The 12,141-nt window shown below is 43.8% G+C and overlaps 1 protein-coding gene across 12 annotated transcripts in view; it reads left to right on the top strand.

The window, feature by feature from the left end:
- Positions 1–12,141, top strand: part of by (focal adhesion protein tensin) — a 1,595,780-nt gene that overhangs the window by 217,616 nt on the left and 1,366,023 nt on the right. The gene's annotated exons all lie outside the window — the stretch shown is intronic.

Genomic DNA, 12,141 nt, shown 5'->3' with positions numbered 1-12,141 from the left:
AGGGAGGGGCTGGCAATCTTCCCCTCTCGTTTTTAATTTTACAAAAGAAAGAATAGAGAAGGGGGCCAAGTGAGGATATTCCCTCTAGGGCTCAGTCCTCTGTTCTTAACGCTACCTCACTAGCGCGGGAAATGGCAAATGTTTATGAAAATGTATATATATATATATATATATATATATATATATATATATATATATATATATATGATGTAGAAAACCTATATGCTGATGTAAAAATTAGAAACCTTGGTATCTTTACCATTACATGGCAATTTAGGGAGAAGAGAAAAAAAACAAACATGTGTGGTATGAGATGATGGTGTGTGGTGCAGGTGGGCAGGGAGAGGCGAGTAGTGACAATGTTGAGGCGATAATAGCGTGATCTCTTCACTGTGGGAAGGTATGAGAGCGGCCGCTCAGTGCTATTGGACGAGACGGGGGTCTTTTGAGAGGCGGGAGGTTGCTGGTGAACCATGGGGGTTATTGTAGCATAGGCCTCGTATTTTATGAGGGGACGACCGTGAAAGTTGTCCTTACTGGAGGCGAGGGTCGTGTTGAAGGAGACGAACGAATGGATGAGGTGATAAAAGGATGGGATGGATGTTAGGGATTGGCCATCGCGTCTGGCTGTGTGCTGTCCCAGGGATCTTCCTTCTTGTTCACACCGTTACCTTAACTTATCGTTGATCGCCTCTATCACGACGTGTTATCTGTATGGCAGTACTTCCTCTACTCCCATCACCACCACTTCTCACATGTTCGCTGGGGTTTCGCCTTGGGTCTCGTTCGGTGGAGTCGTATTATAGAAAGCTCTGACCTGACCATTACCACCGCTAAGCCCCTTCATAAACACGCCACACTACAGTGTACACAGATCTCCACATCGGTACAAATTATCCCTCTCAGACACTGGAAGTCGGCCTTTTGTACGGCTGGGGCCTGGAATCGCCAGATTTGCATTACTCTACATGACTGGACAAAAGCCGCCGCTCTTTACGTGGACTATCACAACAGGATCCTGATTCAGTCTCCCGGGTTCTTTGGCGAGTTGTTCACTCTATTGAAAGTTTAGAGATAAGAGAATGTAGTTCACGATGGAGAGCTGAGCCTCAAGGGGCCAGGCTCCTGTTTCTTTGGTGGCTAAACGCTCGCTACCCTTTAGCAGAATGGGTTTCGGAATTTCTTTTTAAAGATCTCTTTAACAACTTTCTAAGTTAGTTTTTTCTTTTTTCTTGGATTTTATTTACTGAAGCATATTACCACCCTTGGTATTCGAGATATTATGAATCTAATTTTGTTTAGATTATGAACTGTTTGTTTACGTAATGGAAATTCAGTACATAATTTTGCTCCCCACACTCCCTTGACATAACTCTATTTTCAGTGGAATTATCTCATAAGAGTACATTTTAAAACATGTTGAATAACCGGTTCGAGTGGCTGAGGCACTCGTGTGGTGTAATGCGTCTCAATAGAGTACAGGAATATCCATGACACTAACCCTGCACGTGCAGTCATGTGGCACCTGTGAAATCTCATGCACAGGCACATGATACGGTCATGCCTCTTAACCCCTTGAGCATGACGTTACGACCTCTTGAGTACGGTGTCGCCTGGCCTTTGACCGTGGTCTAAAAGGCGAGGCCAGAGGTCACCCCGTGATACCTAAGTGTCTCCACGGCATGTTTAAGTGGTTGACGGTAATGGTTAAGTAGTGTTACGTCGTGGTGTATAGACATGGTATTTACATAAGTTATGCCTGATTATTCAGCTGTGTTATTAGATGCAATGCAATGTATGTTTACTATTTTTGGTCTCAGTGGTTTGTGAACGGCAACTGAAGCCATCAGTGGTGAACAGACCTGGTTATTGAATGCTTGGCATTTAATAGCATTGCTTTTTAGAAGAGTTATTACATACATACAATGTCCGTAAACAGCCTCGTGCGTCTCCTCATATTTTTCAAAGACGATGTCACACTTGCATTTAAGTACTTTGTCATCTCTCCTTTGGTCTTGCAGACGTCTGGGTAGGGAATTGACAAGACACCTGAAGTATATTCTAGGTCCATGTTTTAGATTCACATTGTCTTGATCTCGTGATTAGGCCAGGCACTGATGATGTGTTGCAGGAAGCAGCCGCCTGATCGTACGTTGTGAACGCGCATTGCACTTAGAGGTTTCACGGGTACCCACATTTTCTTGGTTTCAAGCGAGAATTCGGGCTTTCTTCTCCACATAAACAAAAGAGCCAACCGTCTTGAAGCACATGCGAATGAAACACAGCTCTCAGAAGCGAAATACCCAAGATTAAGTTGCGGCCAAGAAAAGTAAAGAAAGAACATCCTTTCATTTAAGATAGCCTGAGGCACACTAAGGCGGCTTGCTGCCTTGCTGGGGCTCACACAGCTAGAAACGCTGGTCTCAGCGACAAGATGCACGACGATTTCTCCCTGAGAGCTTCATATGCTTGTACCGGCGATAAACCTAATCTCTGAAAATATATAGTGGCGGACAATGTTTTTTGCGGACACTGTATTCCTTTTTTTATTCTGATGGCTCGGGTTACGAGCAAAAGTCTTTTTCGAGACCGGGTCTTAAGTGGAAATAAAAAAAAAAAGTGGAGATAAGAAACTAGAGGAAAGGAAAAAAAAATGTCTAAGACTTCTGGAGGAATAGAAAACCTGACTTGAAAAAAGGAGGGCGTAGGTTGTATCTGTTAGGGAAGACAGAAGGTAATATAAACTTGGTTGTATCTTGGCAGTTGAATAAAACTTCTTGACAGTCACATACGGACATCTTTGGCCTCCAACACTGACTGCTATATTTTTTGACGTTGGTTTAGAGGAATATAATGCCGAATGTATTAACGTTTTTGATTGTTATCATTGATTAGTGGCCCCGTTGTGTGTTGACTTGTGATGCGCGATGTTGTCTTGATAATGGTTTGTTGAGGTTTGTGTCTTGACGGCGACGTATGTACGCTCTTGTATCTCATGCAAATATAAGTATATCTTAACCGTTTTATCTCAATAATTTAAATGGTTTGCTATACTTCTGTTCGCAGAAAAGTGTGTGTGTGTTTGTGTGTGTGTGTGTGTGTGTGTGTGTGTATATATATATATATATATATATATATATATATATATATATATATATATATATATATATATATATATATCCTGACTCATGTTTATCGAAAGTGTTTAAGCAATTCATGATTAAATTTTTCGTAGATGTAATATCGTAGTTTCTAAACAAGATGATCATTGCTGTTCCTTTGACTGGAACATACAAACGTGATGCTTCTCGACTGTTTTATACATATATAGCTGCTTCTGGACGGTTGTGTATGGGTGTCTTTCATGGAGTGACGTCTAGACATTGGTTTTTGAGTGCGGTACTACACATGAACATCGCCTGAAGTGTATAATCACAGTTTCGTAGAAATTGTTGTAACGTTCTTGATACGTGACTGAGCACTCTTTTGTCGTGGCAGTGGTTCCAATCAGTGGTCTCTTATTGTCAGTGGTTAGGATCATTGTTCCTTACCAGTTGGTGTGTTAACTTTGTCCTCTCGTGAGTCTTGCATACCCTTGCTTTTCCTGAGTGGTGTGTAAGGTTCATTGTTCCATGACGGGGAAGTATAAAGAATTTACTCGGCATTTTTTATAAATGGGGTTGTCACATGACACGGCCACATATGAGTCACTCCAGACACACTTCACTGGTGTTCTGAAATTTACGTTTCTGTTAACCCCTTGAGCATGACGGTTCGTCCAGTGAGAGTGGCGACACAACCCATGAGCACGACCTTACGACCTTTGAACACGACGGCGCGACCCTTGAGCACGACGGAACGACCCTCCAGTAAGCCGATACGACCCTTGAGCACGACCGTACGACCGTTAAACAAGACGATATCAACCCAGAGTATGATAGTGTGTGATCTTTAACCTTACTGTTACTGATGAGGTCAGAGGTCAAGCCATTATGCACCAGTGGTTCTGCCATGGTACTTCATGAAGGTACGGTCGTGCTGCAGGGTTGTCGTGTTGTGCTTAAGCTTAAGCTGTCGCCATTGTGTTTAAAGGTTGTGTCGTCTTACTTAAGGGTCTTACCCTTGTGCTTAAAAGTTCTATCTATCGTGTTTAAAGGTCTCACCCTCATGCTTTAGGATCGCACCGTCGTGCTCATGGGTCGTACCATCGTGCTCATGGGTCGTACCGTCGTGCTTAAGGATCGTACCGTCGTGCTCATGTGTCGTACCGTCGTGCTCATGGGTCGTACCATCGTGCTCATGGGTCGTACCGTCTTGCTTAAGGATCGTACCGTCGTGCTCATGTGTCGTACCGTCGTGCTCATGGGTCGTACCATCGTGCTCATGGGTCGTACCGTCGTGCTTAAGGGTCGCACCGTCGTGCTCATGTGTCGTACCGTCGTGCTGAAGGGTCGCACCGTCGTGCTTGAGGGTCGTACCGTCGTGCTTAAGGGGTCGTTCCGTCGTTCTTTAGATCTGATGAAGCTGATCTCTCGTGTGTATATGAACACCTGACCTGTTGTTTTTTACCTTCTCCCAACATTCTTCGCACGTCCCACGTTCACATTCCTCTCGTCCACGCCACATACCACCAGTCTCATACCCAGGTCATGCCAGCCACAGCTTCTGTCCCGCGGATTCCTGATGGAAAAATGTTGGCCATCTGTGAATTAGGGGGATTAGCTGTTCCCTCCCTCCACCACTCCCAAGGCTGACTTCCGTGGCCATTGGTATGTGGGAGAGTGGACAAAAAACAAAAAAGAGATCTGAGAAAACTGTCACAAGAAAAAGTTTTCTTGTAGAAGTTAGAGTTACGAGTGTAGAAAGACAACCTTTATGATATTTTTTTAAGGAAAGAAAAATATCCTGAGAGACTTTTAAACTGCCGTTCGTTCTTAAAGTGTGAAGGGAAAAGAAAAAATAATTCTAGCATGAATAGTATGGGAAATTCAGTAATCTACGATGAGGCCTTTGAATATTTCTAATGATGGGCTTTAATCTCTCTCTCTCTCTCTCTCTCTCTCTCTCTCTCTCTCTCTCTCTCTCTCTCTCTCTCTGATACAGACTTTCCCTTAAAGCCGTTCTTCGGAGAGGATAGAACAACAGGATTCCCACAATGAACTGTGGAACGAAATTTGCCTTAGATCGAAATCCTTATTGACCAGGTTACGAGAACAGCAGCACCACACCATACCATTGTAGCCCCATTAGTTGTGTGGATATCCTGCTGGTACAATAACAACAAGGATGGGGGATAGAACATGGGATGAGGATCCACTACTCCCAGAATGTAAGATATGGCGGGAACGTTGACGTTGACACAACCTTAAACAAAGGGATTGACAGAGGGACGTCGGGCAGTAAGCCATGGACGACAGTATGTCTAAATGTGCCAAGCCGTGCCACTGAGAATTCAGTCATTTGTTTTGAACAATATCAAAGACGATAATTTTGGTGAAAATGAGAGAAGCATGGCTTAATGAAACCAAACAGGAGGAAGCAAGATATAGGACAGTATGAGACGGAGAAACTATAAAAAGCAGACATCATGCAGTATAAGACATAAATGAAACCATACAGAATAGAACAGACATTAAGTAGTATGAGACATAAATGGAATCATACAGAATAGAACAGACATTGGGCAGTATGAGACAAGAAAACCATAATGATGAAGCGGATGTAGAGCAGTATGAAACTGAAATCGTACTGAAAGAAGCAGATGTTGAGCTGATTGAGACTTGTATGCTTAGAGAACTGACTGTAAACAAGGCCGAAAACAGAGATTTATTTACAGACATAGCAGAATGTCAGGTTGACGAAGGTGAGGCGTAAGAAATGTGAACCATCACAGTAAACATCTCAGCGACGAACTCGACATTCATACCATCCATAACTGTGATCGGCAGGAATTTAACTGAAATATTGAGAAAATTAGATGAAATGTTTAGAGACTTTGAAATGAATGGGAAGATCGAATAAGAAAGAGGTCACTGGGTGCAGAATGAAATATAAAAGTGAATAATAGCTCAGTAGATGAAAGAGTGAATAATAGTTCAATAGCTGAGAGTGAATGATAGCTCAATAGATGAAAGGGGTGATTAATAACTCAGTAGATGGAAGACAGGGTGAATAATAGCTCAGTAGATGAAAGAATGAGTGAATAATAGCTGATCAGATGAAAGAGAACTTTTGAATATAGCAGTGAAAGTCTTCAGTAGATATGATAACTTGGTGGAAGTAAATCATTTATTAGCAAGAGATGAAAACACATATGTCCTCATCCTTCAACATACGATAGATGCTGCTGCCGTCTGTATAGACGTGGAAGTGAGGGAGACGAGTCTGCCACATCGTAACATCATGGAAGCGGCCACAATCGACTGTATCGTATTAGAGCGAATGTTAACTGTTACCACAACCTACTGCGTGAAATTAGAGCGAGTGTTGTATCAACTGCAGCCACTACCTAATGTATGACATTAGAGGCGAGTGTTGTATCAACTGTTAATGTTGTATCAACTGTTGCCACAAGTTAGTGTATGATGTTAGAGGAAGTATGATATCAACTGTTGCCACAACTGAGTGTGTGATGTAAGAGGGAGTGTTGTAACAACTGCTGACGCCGGCGAACCAATGAAACGTGAACGTTCTCGATAACAAGATAGATAGGATTGAGGTGAATAGAGTGATAGAAAAAATTAAGCTGGAAATAATACTTTAAACGTAACAACGCTAACACCAGCGCGTCAGCATTCTTAAAAAAAACACAAGAAACAGCAAATGTTTCAGTGCTCGTTGGGGAAAAAGTGAGTAAGGAAGGTACCGGGAGTAAAAAAGCAGTAGATGAGCTAAATTAGAAAATTGATGAAAAAAAAGAACATTTGCCGAAGAAATATCTTGGTTTATATGAACCAAAATTTACCAAAAAATTTACTACTGCTTAGCGAGAGATGGAGGTGCTTCTGCCCAGTGATGTTCCGAGCTGGATATAAACCTTAGAACGATTGAAAACGGAGCTAAATGGCTGCAAATTGGATCCAGACAAACCCAGAAGTGTCGGCTACGGTATGTGCGTCACTGCAGGTAATTACAGTATAGTGAATCAAGCGGTGTATGTCACGACATTGCTTTGATTTGTGTCGGTAACCCCGGCAAGTTTATTGTGCCGCCCATGCTCTTCCCGTGAGCGGTAGCGCAAAAGGATTACAGGGGTCACAGTGGGTCTTACTCAGACCCCAGGGGGTTGATATTACCTAGGATATTACAGTTCATAACAGGTATTACATGTTACAGTTCATAACAGGTATTACATGTTACAGTTCATAACAGGTATTACATAAGATGTTACAGTTCATAACAGGTATTACATAAGATGTTACAATTCATATCAGGTATTACATAAGATGTTACAGTTCATATCAGGTATTACATAAGATGTTTAAGTTCATAACAGGTATTACATAAGATGTTACAGTTCATAATGTTACAGTTCATAACAGGTATTACATAAGATGTTACAGTTCATAACAGGTATTACATAAGATGTTACAGTTCATATCAGGTATTACATAAGATGTTTAAGTTCATAACAGGTATTACACAAGATGTTACAGTTCATAACAAGTATTTCATGACATACATTACATGAGAGCAACGTTCGCGCTAACCCCTGCCTCACACTAGAAACTCCTGCAGGTGCGTCCTGATATCAAGTAACCACTGTGACTATGTTGGCCGCTTTACTATGTACTTCCATTCCTCTTGTGTAATTCATATTGACACTGTCTGTTCTTTTCTTATGAATTCTCCTGATAACTTTTCCTCGTGGCTCCGGCTCTCCCTCCCACATGATGTCCTCAGCCTCCATATTTGCCGCGTCTTTTTTATCTGTCGTCATCCTGAGTCGCCCCATGTCCGTTCACACCAGTGACTCCCTGCATCTTGCTGTTGGAACCTCGCTACCCAGTGGCCGCTCACCCTCCTCCGTTTGCTTGCATCACCTCTGCCTGGATCGTGTGCCACTATCCTTCCCGAGCCCATGTGTCATTACTCTTGCCCGGCCCCTGTGCTATCATCCTTGCCAAGCCCATGTGCCACTTATCTTTGTTCTGCCCATGTGCACAATCCTTGTCTAGCCCATGTGTCGCCATCCTTGCCACGCCCATGTGTCGCCATCCTTGCCACGCCCATGTGTCGCCATTCTTGCCACGCCCATGTGTCACCATCCTTGCCACGCCCATGTGTCACCATCCTTGCCACGCCCATGTGTCGCCATCCGTGCCACGCCCTGTCACCTTTTTTCAGTGTATGTTCCATCATCCTCGTTGGTTCCACGCTCCACTGTCCATGACCTGCCATTCCGCCGATCCTTGTTCAGCCCATGTCCCACAAGTCTTGCTCAGCCCACACCTCGCTGACCCTGTCCCGTATGTCTCATGCTTCATCCCGTAGCTGAAGAATTACATTTGCTCGGAGGGATCACGTAACCTAACCTCTTCCTCGTGTGTGTTGTAAAGTATTTTTCCACTATCATTACTTCACTATCATTCGTTGCTCGTCTTATGAACCTTTATTCCCGCCATTTTACACACACACACACACACACACACACACACACACACACACACACACATACACACATATACACACAATTCCGTCACCTCGGTACTACTTCACTCGTGTCTTTAGCTTCCATCTCCCAGACAGAATTCCAAACCTCTCTCTTCTCCCCACTGTTCCCTCAGCTATGTAGTACTTCTGCCAGCCACACCTTCACCTCCCTTTGACCTCCGCCCCGTCAGATCTCCCTCTCCCCACCCCTCTGCAATCCCTCCTCTCTCCCTCCCCTCCCCTCAGCCCCATAACTGAGCGGGTTGTGAGTGACGCTCTGTGTGGGTAAAGAAGTGGGAGGCGGCGGCGCGGCGGTGGGAGTGGTGGTTGTGTCCTGGACAGACGTCTGGGGGAAGGCAACCCTCGAGAGCCATATGTTTGTTACCGCCTCCCGTTGCCAGTGTCATCTTTCGTACCCCACCTCACCCCAGTGTGTCCTCTCCACCTCTCTCAGCTTTTTTCTCCCGCCGTCCTGCTGTACATCTCCTTTTGTGACCTCTTCCACCTGCTGCCTTGATGATCGTGTGGGAAACGTGGGCTCCACTGTTGACGCTACTCCTCAGTTGCCACAGTTCCCACATCCTCCTCTCTCAGCGTCGGCTCAACAGTTCGCGTTGTTAGTAATGGACAGAAGGTAGAACAGTGTTAGGCTCATGTCTCCCAGCTTAATGATCTTCACCAGTCAGCATGAGGGATCAACCACGAGAGGAGAGACACGAAGCTGTTTACCAGGGGACTCCCAAATCTGACGGTACACACACAGTAATGACAAGTGACATCAGCAAGCAGCGCTGATATCAGAGGATTCCTGGGAAAGTATAGATGACGCCGGTAGACAAGTGGTCTTAAAGAGGATCTTGTGGTGTCAGGATACTTAAACTTTTGAGCACGACTCTTGGACTTGATGGCCTCAACCTTTGACCTGAGTCTTAAGGGCAAGGTCAGCGGCCAAGTCATCACATCCAAGGGGTCGTGCTGAAGGCTAGCTCGTACCGTCGTGTTCAAGGGGGTTGGATAGAAGTGATAGCTTACGGAAGCCAATACAGATGACCAGATGACTGTCTTTTATGTCTGTTGACTTGACTTAGGTCTACAACTGGAGCATCAGCTCGGGTCCAGTGTGACAGAGGCACTGTTAAGGCTCTTCCTAATCGTTCGCTTTGCACGTCAGGTTGATTATGGTCAGTGTTCACCCTCAGACTGCAAATGGCCTCCCGAAATGTCCCTCTTCCCCGCTTGATCTATAGTGAAGTGATGTAGTAGACTCCGGTGTGGAGTTTCAACGCGTGCGTTGGAATTATTGACCTTAGGAAGTTAGAACAATGGCCAAAGTCCGTATGGAAAGGGAGTCTGGATCTGTTGGTGTAGGTTACGTAACCAATAAAGTTTTAGGTCTATGAATTCGGATATGGAGTGGATGAGAATGGTAATAGATTGAAAGACGAAACACAAGAAAACCAGTGTTATTTCTTCCTTACAAAGAGGGGCGTATGTATCGCCTAGTGTTAGCACGAGAACGATACGTTTGGATGTTTCAGAGGATCTGGCATCATTGAGAAACGATGAACGTTTCTCTGGAGACGAGGATTCAGAGGAGGGAGGTAGAATTATTGGATGAAGGTCTGGGTAAGTGAATTAATGGAGGCCGTTGCCAACATGGTGATGAAAGGAAAAGCTGAGCTTACACACACACACACACACACACACACACACACACACACTAGTGGCGGTATAGCATTGCTAGTTGTGGGAGAAGGTAAACATATTGTCGCTGGGTTAGGAGGGCTGGGTAGGTTGGGGCAGGCAGGTGTTGATGACTGCGGAGATACTGTAGGTCGGAGGGGACGTCTGGACCCTTGCGGTGAGGGGCAGGGGGAGGCTTTGTGTAATTTACAGATAACATTTGATCCTTTCTTTCCTTCCGCCTCTCAAGGCTCTTGTCTTCACCCTCCTCTCCTCCCGCTCCCCATCTCATTCTCCGCTCTAGGTCCAGGTCTTTCCTCCGGTCATGGTCCACTGACGACGATTTATAACAAATACGTGACCGAGAAATGAGGGATGTTCGATCAGCTATAATGTGGGAGAGAGAGAGAGAGAGAGAGAGAGAGAGAGAGAGAGAGAGAGAGAGAGAGAGAGAGAGAGAGAGAGATTAGAATTACAGGAATCTTAAGGTTCTGGAAAATGTTGACGGCAGCAGTCGGGCAGATATTTCAGGATGTCCAGAAAAACTTATATCGAAAATTAGAATGGAAATGAGATGTTAATTGTGATGCATTGCTGAGAGAGAGAGAGAGAGAGAGAGAGAGAGAGAGAGAGAGAGAGAGAGAGAGAGAGAGAGAGAGAGAGAGAGAGAGAGAGATGTAAGAACATTGAAATTTACTGGCAATTTGCTTGGGATACTTTCTGTGTTCTATTTATTTTTGAGATCGTGTAAGGTGGGTAAGCCATCTTGTATTGTAGATGCATCTGGTTACAAAAACAAAAATCATTTTCCTATGTACGTAATTATATATTTTTGCGTTGATTTTTCACGTTCAGGTTTCGGAGGTGATATGTAAGACAGACAGAATCCGGTGTTATTTTTTTTCATACATTTTTTAAGCATGGATTGTTTTCATTTTTATACATCAACGTAACAGAGTCAGTCGAAATTATATGTTTCACAGTGAAACCAACATTATCGTTATTATTCACTTTGGAAAATCAGAATGATGTATGATGAAATACTGCATTTGATAAAACTGCAGAAAATATATGTACACGGAAATTAGTTGCTCTCTTCATCTCCTGAATTAAAGAAGAAAGATTACAAATTCCATCCCCACCCCGCATGTTGCAGTGCATTAACATAAAGTTATCAACATGTCCTTGTGTCAGGTTTTGGCATTGGTGGTTGGCTTTGGAGAAGGACAGATAACAGGAGAGCCAGTGTTCCCGTAACGAGGTTGTGTGTTATAACATTCCATATGTAGAGGTAGAGATGGACAGCAAACTAGATTGCTCAATACAGATACAAGCATTAAACATTTGAATGACAGGTATAGCGCTTCTAACGAGCTTAAACGTACAGTTTAGAGAGGTGTTAAGCTCTGGCAACACTTGGTGTTTAAGGTAAGTTTTCACAGCAGTTTACGCTCGGTTGGTAAGGGAGTTTAGCTGCGGTGGGTCACGGGCCTTATGTGAGACTCATTTGCACATGTATCGTCCCTGGGCTGGCTGGGACGTGTTAAACGTTTAACGGTAAAGGAACAGCCAATAATACCACGGGGTGTGACTGTTAAACGGATCGGCAACAATAGGGGGACCCTGAAGTGTTTGCAGGTGGGACACTCATGTGTTAGGGAGCAAAGTTCTCACTTTTTCTCTCTTGAAAAACGATATGCCGACAGCAGAAAACGTGGTGGAATGAAATGGAAGAGAAAAAAACATATATATATATATATATATATATATATATAAATCATTAGCATAGAAGAAAGTTGAAAAATA

This window comes from Panulirus ornatus, chromosome 6 (genome assembly GCF_036320965.1).
Source record: "Panulirus ornatus isolate Po-2019 chromosome 6, ASM3632096v1, whole genome shotgun sequence".
NCBI lineage: Eukaryota > Metazoa > Arthropoda > Malacostraca > Decapoda > Palinuridae > Panulirus > Panulirus ornatus.
This window is presented reverse-complemented; position numbering and strand designations above follow the sequence as displayed.